Genomic DNA, 8,175 nt, shown 5'->3' with positions numbered 1-8,175 from the left:
TGCGGGAAAGCACCAGGAAGCGACGGAATCCCTCCAGAAATCCTAAAGAGCGGGAAACCAGTCCTGCTACAGCCGCTCCACCATCTACTCTGTCTCTGCTGGAAGGAGGGTTACATGCCCCAGGATATGAGAGACGCCAACATTGTCACCATGTACAAGAACAAAGGAGACCGCAGCGACTGCAACAACTACCGGGGCATCTCTCTCCTCAGCGTCGTCGGCAAAGTATTCGCCCGGGTCGCTCTTGCCCGCCTGCAGACCCTTGCTTCCCGCATCTACCCAGAGTCCCAGTGTGGCTTCAGAGCTGGCCGATCAACAGTGGACATGATCTTCTCCCTACGCCAGCTGCAGGAGAAGTGTCACGATGTTTCTAATAGATTCTGATTATCCCAATTTTCCAATTCATCACTGTATGGTCACCATTACTTTTTGTTTAATTTGCTAACAAAGTTAAATTTTTATTTTTATTTTTTATTTATTCATTGATTTTAGAGAAAGAGGAAAGGAGAGAGAGAGGGAGAGGGAGATTGTGAGGGAGAAGGAAAGGGAGAGAGAGAGAGACAAAGAGACAGTGAGACAGAGACTGATTTGTCATTCCACTTATTTTATGCATTCCTTGATTGATTCTTCCATGTGCCCTGACTGGGGATCAAACCTGCAACCTTGGCTTATCACAACAATGATCTAACCAACTGAGTTAACCAGCCAGGGCCAAGATAAAATTTTTTTAGAGGCTGGCTTCGTATTTTTGTTATGACCCTACCTGGGGTCAAAAGCCTTCCACAAAGTAAGTCCAGCCTCTTTTTTTCCTAGTTTGTATCTTGCCGTATATAGATTTTACTGTATTAGTATTACAGGTGTGAGGTGACATCTCACTGTGGTTTTAATTTGCACTTCTGTCAGAAACACTAATTTGAAAGAATATATGCACCCTTATGTTCATTGCAGCATTATTTAGAATAGCCAAGATTTGGAAGCAACCCAAGTGCCCATCAGCAGATGAGTGGTTAAAAAAGCTGTGGTACATTTCCACAATGAAATACCACTCAAATGTAAAGAGAAAGGAAATGTTTACTTTTGCAACAGCATGGATGGACCTGAAGAGTATTATGCTCAGTGAAATAAGCCAGTCAGAGAAAGACAAGTACCATCTGATTCCACTTATATATGGAGTCTAATTAACAGAATAAACTAACAAACAAAATAGAAACGTACATAGATACAGAGAAGAGACTGACAGCTGTCAGAGGGGAGAGGTTTGGTGGGGGGCTGGGTGAAAAAGGTGAAGGGGTTAAACAAAAACAAAAACAAAACCTCAGACACAGGCAACAGTCTGGTGATTACCAGAGGCTATGATGGCATCATGCTCATTTCTTCAGAGAACTTTCAGCGACACACCTTAGTCATCCCAGTTTTGAATATATTTGTATTAGTCAGGGTTTGCCAGGGAAACAAAATCAACAGCAGGTGTGTGTGTGTGTGTGTGTGTGTGTGTGTGTGTGTGTGTGTTTCTCTTTCTTTGTATACAAAGAAGAGGGGTGGAGGGAGAGAGAGAAATTCAAATTTATTTTAAGGAATTGGTTGACATGAATGTACAGTCTTCCAAGTCCAAAATTTTCAGGGTTGGCTGGCAGTCTGGAGACCCAGAGAAGATTTAATGTTGTAGCACAAGTTCAAAGTCAGTCTGCTGCCAGAATCCACTTTTTTAACAGACATCAGTCTTGCAGTGAATGTAAGGATCCAGATATCTTTTGGGACGTTTTCATTCCTATACTGTTTTCCACAGTGGTTGCACCAATTTATAATCCCACCAGCAATGCGTGAGGGTTCTCTTTTCTCTACATCCTCCTCACCGACACTTGTTATTTGCTGACTGCTTGATTATTTACAATAGCTAAGCTATGGAAGCAACCTAGGAGTCCATCAATACATGAATGGATACGGAAGAAGTGGTATATATACGTAATGGAACATTACCCAACCATAAAAAATAATAAAATCTTGCCACCTGCAACAATATGGATGGACCTAGAGGGAATTATGCTAAGTGAAGTAAGTCAGAGAGATAAAAACAAATACTCTATGTTCTCACTAATAAAAACAAAAGCAAGCAGAAAAACAAAACAAAACAGAATGAGACTCAGATACAGAAATAAAAACTGATGGCTGCCTGGAGTGAGGGAAGTAGCAGGTGGGGTGTAAAAAAAGGTGAAGGAGACTGGAGATACAAACTTCCAGTTATAAAATAAATAAGCCATGAGGAAGTAGTGCTCAGCACAGGGAATAAGGCCAATAATATTGTGATAACTGTGCTTAGTGACAAATGCTTACTACATGTTTGATGGCAACTACATTGTAAGATAGATATATAATCACTGTTGTACACCTGAATATTGTATGTCAACTCTACTTTAATAAAAAAAATTTTAAGAAGAAACAACAATTTACTTGATTAAAATAATGGCAGAAAATAGGTGAATTCTGTAAAAAAAAAAACCACAAAGCTCCAGAATAGTCTACAGCACTTAGCATAATCATTCCATTTAAATAATTTCTCAATAAAAATACTTTAGTTTCAGAAATGCAAGCAGCAACATCTAAAGGCACTTGAGAATATTTTATATCTATTGCACTGTTTGCACAATGCTTCTGAAGGAAGTTGTTCTCCTTTAAGGAGTCCGTAAAGATATATTTTCATTACTTTGAAGACATATTTTGAGTACTTTTCATCCTGTTTCTTAACATCCACACTTATGCATTTTTAATTTTTCTGTCAGTTTTACAAAAGATATTGTCTTGTATCTCATAATATAATTTTTTAACTCTTTAGATTATGTATTACATTAATTGTCATAGAGCCTTATGTCTTTTGATTTAATTCCAGTATGCTTGAAATAGATATTTTTTAAATATATTAGTAAAGAAGAAATTAAGTTTTATTTTGGGAGTACTTTTCAAAACCAGAAATTAATAAAAGCTAGGATTTAATTTTAATTACATGGAAATTACTTGGAATAAAATCTATAAAATGATGTCAAAAGCATTGTTATAAAAGAGTGACTTTCTCATTTAAAAACCTACTATTATCTTTTATTTCCTATGAGAGCAAACTCTTCATCCCAGTGATAGTAATAAATCTCCCTTCTCTGAAGCTGTCCTACTGCACTTCCTGCTAGTCAGTAACATTCCTGACATGATGATTTATGAATTCAGATAAATCACCCCTTATCTCTTTGGAAGTTTAAATGTATCTCCGTTTTCCTCTCACACATCAAATGTTCTTGGTTTCTCCCTCTTCACTTAAAAATAATCTGCCTGTTACTGAAGGATTATTTCAAGTAAATGCTCCAAAAAGTAAGCCTTGATAATTCCCAATATGTTTTTTTCTCATCTTCCTAACTCTTCACAGAGACTATTTTTTAAATACATTTCAAATTTGATTTATTGAACTTTACAGCTTTTGTTTGCTTCTAAAATTTCTATATTACTTTTTATGTGTACTTGTTGCCCTCAACAAGAGTATAATTTCTCAAAGCCAGATATTAGGTCATATGCAATGTTTGCGTCTGGTATAGTTTTCAGCAATTGCCAAAATTAAGTCATCAAACAAACTCTAATTAGTTTAGGAATTAGCCTGTTCATGTAAACTGACAGATGAACTAGAATCATTTGGCTGGGAAAAATTAAAATACAATTCTTTAAATGAAAGTAGTCCTCTATGTTTTAATGGGAATTAAAAATAAAAAAAACAGACTTAAGTAATAATATGAAATGAGTGATAAGACAAAGAAGGACTGAGTCTCTGGAAATCAGAGATTTTAGAAAGTTTGTGGAAGCTCCTTTGTAAGTTTTAAAAAGCAAGGTATATTTTACGTTCTGAAGTTATTTCCATGAGGTTCTCTCATAGGGAAAGGGCATTTATTAGTGGTTCCTCTAGGTCTGTCTTATCTTTATATATGCTTTAAACCAATTGCAGTTGCTATTATATTTGTAGAAAATTGAAGACAGCTGAATTTAAAGTGGTCAAGATAATTTTATGTGTAATATATTTTAATCCCTAAATGTACTATACAGTGTGTTTCTATGAAGTACATGATTTGCATACGAACACAAAGAAGGCTGGCAGCACAGTCTGTCAGTTACTGTGACATCAGTCTGTTTTTTATCCTGGAATACATAATTAACTTAAAATTATTAATTAACAAAGTAATTGTTACTAGTGATGAATGTTCAGTAATAAAGACTATTTTCTATTTGAGTACAATAAAGGAAACACCAAACTGAAATAATCTTGCAGTTCTCAGAGATTTAATGACTTTACTTTATGCCCTTTCTTGAAATTGCTACAGGGCTTTCTACACTGAATATTTTGACAAATGATATTTGGTCCAAATACACACATACAATATGATCCCAAACACATGAACATATTTGGAGAACTTGTAGGCTCCTTTATTATTTGTGGCTAATTGAACTGGAAAAGGTTATCATTGCAAAAGCTGATATTTATTTATCTTATAATTAGAAACACATTTGTATAGCTCACTAGCGTTCTGTAGGGGGTAAAGCCTGTATGTTGTTTGGCATCATTTAGGTAGCATAATGCACTGCATTGAATTAGACAAAGCCAAAAGCACTCTACAAGATAATTGCTTTCAGATCTGACAGCTCCTGGCACTCTTGATTGATTATAATTCAATTTATTAGAGTTTTGCTAGTATAAAATCCTTCTGCTTTTAACTATCTGAATACTTATAAACTATGTATTAGCAGTTGGAGTAAATATACTCTGTTCATTTGAAAAATAAGACTACTAATGATAAGTGGCAAGGTACCTGGGATAAAAACAGAATCAAAGCATTGATCAGTATTTGACAGCAATGCCTACAAGTAGCTGGAAATTTTGAAGAGAAATCAGAAAAAAATTATTTGAGTCTCTTGACTATGAGGGTAGCTATTAGTGTAATTATATGTAAAGAAAGCTAGAGATGAGACCATAAATGGTAATCTCCTCCATGCTACCTTTGGAGGATAAAATGTTCTCCTGAATAACTTATTAGATAAAAAAGAAAGAGAAAAGGTCTAGAGTTCAGGCTAGAGCAGACCATTTTGTTTGGGAAAATGCTCTGTCATTATGAGAAAATGTCAGTGATTGCTGACGGGCCAGTTTAGCTTTATAGCACAGACTTTCCCTTTGGCCACATGTGCTTGAATCAATGTGGATACCTGAATCCAGGGCAATTCAATTTTATGCAGGTAAGCAGGAGCAAACAGATTCTATCTCAGAAAATTTTATTAAGAGACTCACACTCCAACATGGAATCCCTAAATGAGTCTTGAAACAAAATGCCAGGGCTGGAGTAATTATATTTGACCATGTGACAGTGATGAGAGAAAAATAATTCTTCAAAGAAAGTCAATATATTAAAAATATTTGGAAAACAGTCCTAGCCTAAAAGAAGTATGAAAAAAATAGTTACTTAATTATTTATATGTTTTATGCCCCTCATAGAACCTATTCAGAGTTATATGCCTTTAATAGGGATTCAAACAGATTACATAAATTCATTGATCTTTTATAGGGACAGTATATTGTCTGTTTACTTTTTAAGAGATACTTGCAAATATTTTTCATAAAATGACAGGATATATTTACTATTCAATATCTTTTATTGGGTTGGCCAAAAAGTTCATTTAGTTTTTTTCGTACAATGGCTCTAGTGGTGCTTAGTTCTCTCTAACTTTATTCGAAACAATTCTGCTAAACTGTATTGTGACAGCTGTCATATCAGCATTCATTAATATATATATATATCAAAATTGGTGAATTTTTGTGCAGCCATTTTAATATTAAAAATGGAAGAAATGCAACATTTTCAGTGCATAGTGCTTTATTATTTCAAGAAAGGTAAAAATGCAACTGAAACCCACACAAAAAAGATTTGTGTAGTGTATGGAGAAGGTGCTGTGCCTGATTGAACAAATCAAAAGTGGTTTGCGAAGTTTCTTGGTACTATTGACACTTTGGCCAAATAATTCTTTGCTGTGGGGTTGTCTGGTACATTGGAGGAGGTTTAGCAGCACCCCTGGCCTCTACCCACTAGATGCCAATAGAGGGAGATAGCTGACATACTCAAAATATACAAATCAATAAAGTTATTGGTGAAAATGGAAAATGTGTCTTATTTTATGGAAAAAATTAAAGGGACTTTTTGGCCAACCCAACACTATACTTTTACTATATATGTGCTTATATACATATCTATTTCTATATGATTATAATTATTATGAATCAAACACAATTATATATAAGCTATATACTATATAGACATGTATTATGTATGCATATATATCCTGAACATTTTATTCAGTCTTTAAGCCCTATCTCACCTATTGTGTGTGGTCCTTCTTAAAACCTCAGTTTAGTGCCTTAAGCCTTTGTACTGCTTCTTTGAATCTCCTACATGCATGCATGCGGTGTTCCTTCATACAATACATAAATGCAGGGGATCCTCTTCTCTGGTATCTATAGCACCAAGGTTTCCCAGACATGTTTCCCTATGTCTTCCAGCCAAAACAGAAGCCTCCAGGTCTCGTAGTTTTAACTTCCCTGCTGCTGCATCACTTTGCTTACTTTCTATGAAAATTTATTTTTAAAAAAGCATAGAAAACACACTGTAGCAATTACTGATCCAAGTTTTGACTTGCCTGAATAATCTGCCTCTTTATGTTGACACTAAAGAATTCTCAGGCAAGTTACTTTTATAAAAAATAAAATTTCTAATCTTATCGATAAGTTTTTAGCTACTATAATCAGGAGAGTCTACGCTACCACAGCAAAAGCAGAAACACAGCATTCCTCTGTAAAATCATATCAATACATTTAGATTTATGATATATCTTAAAAGTTAACTAGATAGATCACTGACCATGTACTTTAAAATTCTTTTATGTTTTCCTACATTTTCATCAATGCTGGGTATTAGCAAACTTTATCATTTTTGTTAGTTTAAGAGAAGGAAACCAGTAGACTCTCATTGCTTTACATTCTATATCCTGATACATGTGATATAGCTGTTTGTATTACTTTTTATCAAATTGTCTGATCATGACATTCTGTTCTTTATATTTTTTTGTAAACCTATAACACAGTGAGTTTACTTGGAAATATTTCTCAAACCATGGGAAAATATAATTAATGCTGTGAGCAAGTCCCTTCTCAATTTAAGAAGATATTTGCTATTTTCTTCAAAATTTTCTTAGATCATTTCTTCCAAAAGCATAAACTTAATGCTGGAAATATACTAGAAGTTTCAAGATTGACCTATCTTTTAAGAACACATTTATTTGCATCTGAAGAACCACAGTAACACTGAATGCTGGAGATGATGTGGAGCAACCCTCGCTCATTGCTGGTGGAAACATAAAATGGTAGAGACATTTAGGAAGACAATTTGGCAGTTTTTTATAAAACTGAACATAATTTTAACATTACAATTTAGCCACTGTGCTCCTTGGTATTTACATAATGGAGTCAAAAATTTATGTCCACAAGAAAACCTGCACAAAGATGTTTAGCAACTTTCTTTAAAATTACCAAAGTATGAAAGCAACCAAGATGTACTTCGGTATGTGACTGGACAAATAAATCATTGTACATCTAGTGTTGAAAAGAAATGAGCTACCAAGGCATGAAAAGACATGGAGAAACTGTAAATACATATTAATGAGTGAAAACATCCAATCAGTAAAGCTACATATTTCATGATGCCATATGGCATTCTGGAAAAGGTAAAACTATACATACATTAAAAAAGACCAATGGTTTCCAGAAGTTGGGGGAATAGGGGTGATATATGTGGAGCACAGAGGATTTTTATGGCAGTGAAAATCCTCTGTATGATACTATAACGATGGATATATTTGTCTAAACCCATAGAATGTACAATTTCAAGAGTAAAATGTAAAATAAACTATGGACTTTGGGTGATTATAATATGTCAGTGTAAGTTCATCAATTGTAACAAACATACCACTCTAGTGGGGATGTTGATAATGAGAAAGGCTATGCATGACAATGAGAAAAGGGAACTCTGTACCATTCTCTCAAACTTGCTGTAGAATCTAAACTGTTGTGAAAATAATAATAATAATAACTTTAAAAAAATAGTAGGG

Source organism: Furipterus horrens, unplaced genomic scaffold (genome assembly GCF_987537825.1).
Source record: "Furipterus horrens unplaced genomic scaffold, mFurHor1.1.pri manual_scaffold_9, whole genome shotgun sequence".
Taxonomy (NCBI): Eukaryota; Metazoa; Chordata; class Mammalia; order Chiroptera; family Furipteridae; genus Furipterus; species Furipterus horrens.
The sequence above is the reverse complement of the archived record's forward strand: the minus strand, read 5'-3'. Positions refer to the sequence as shown.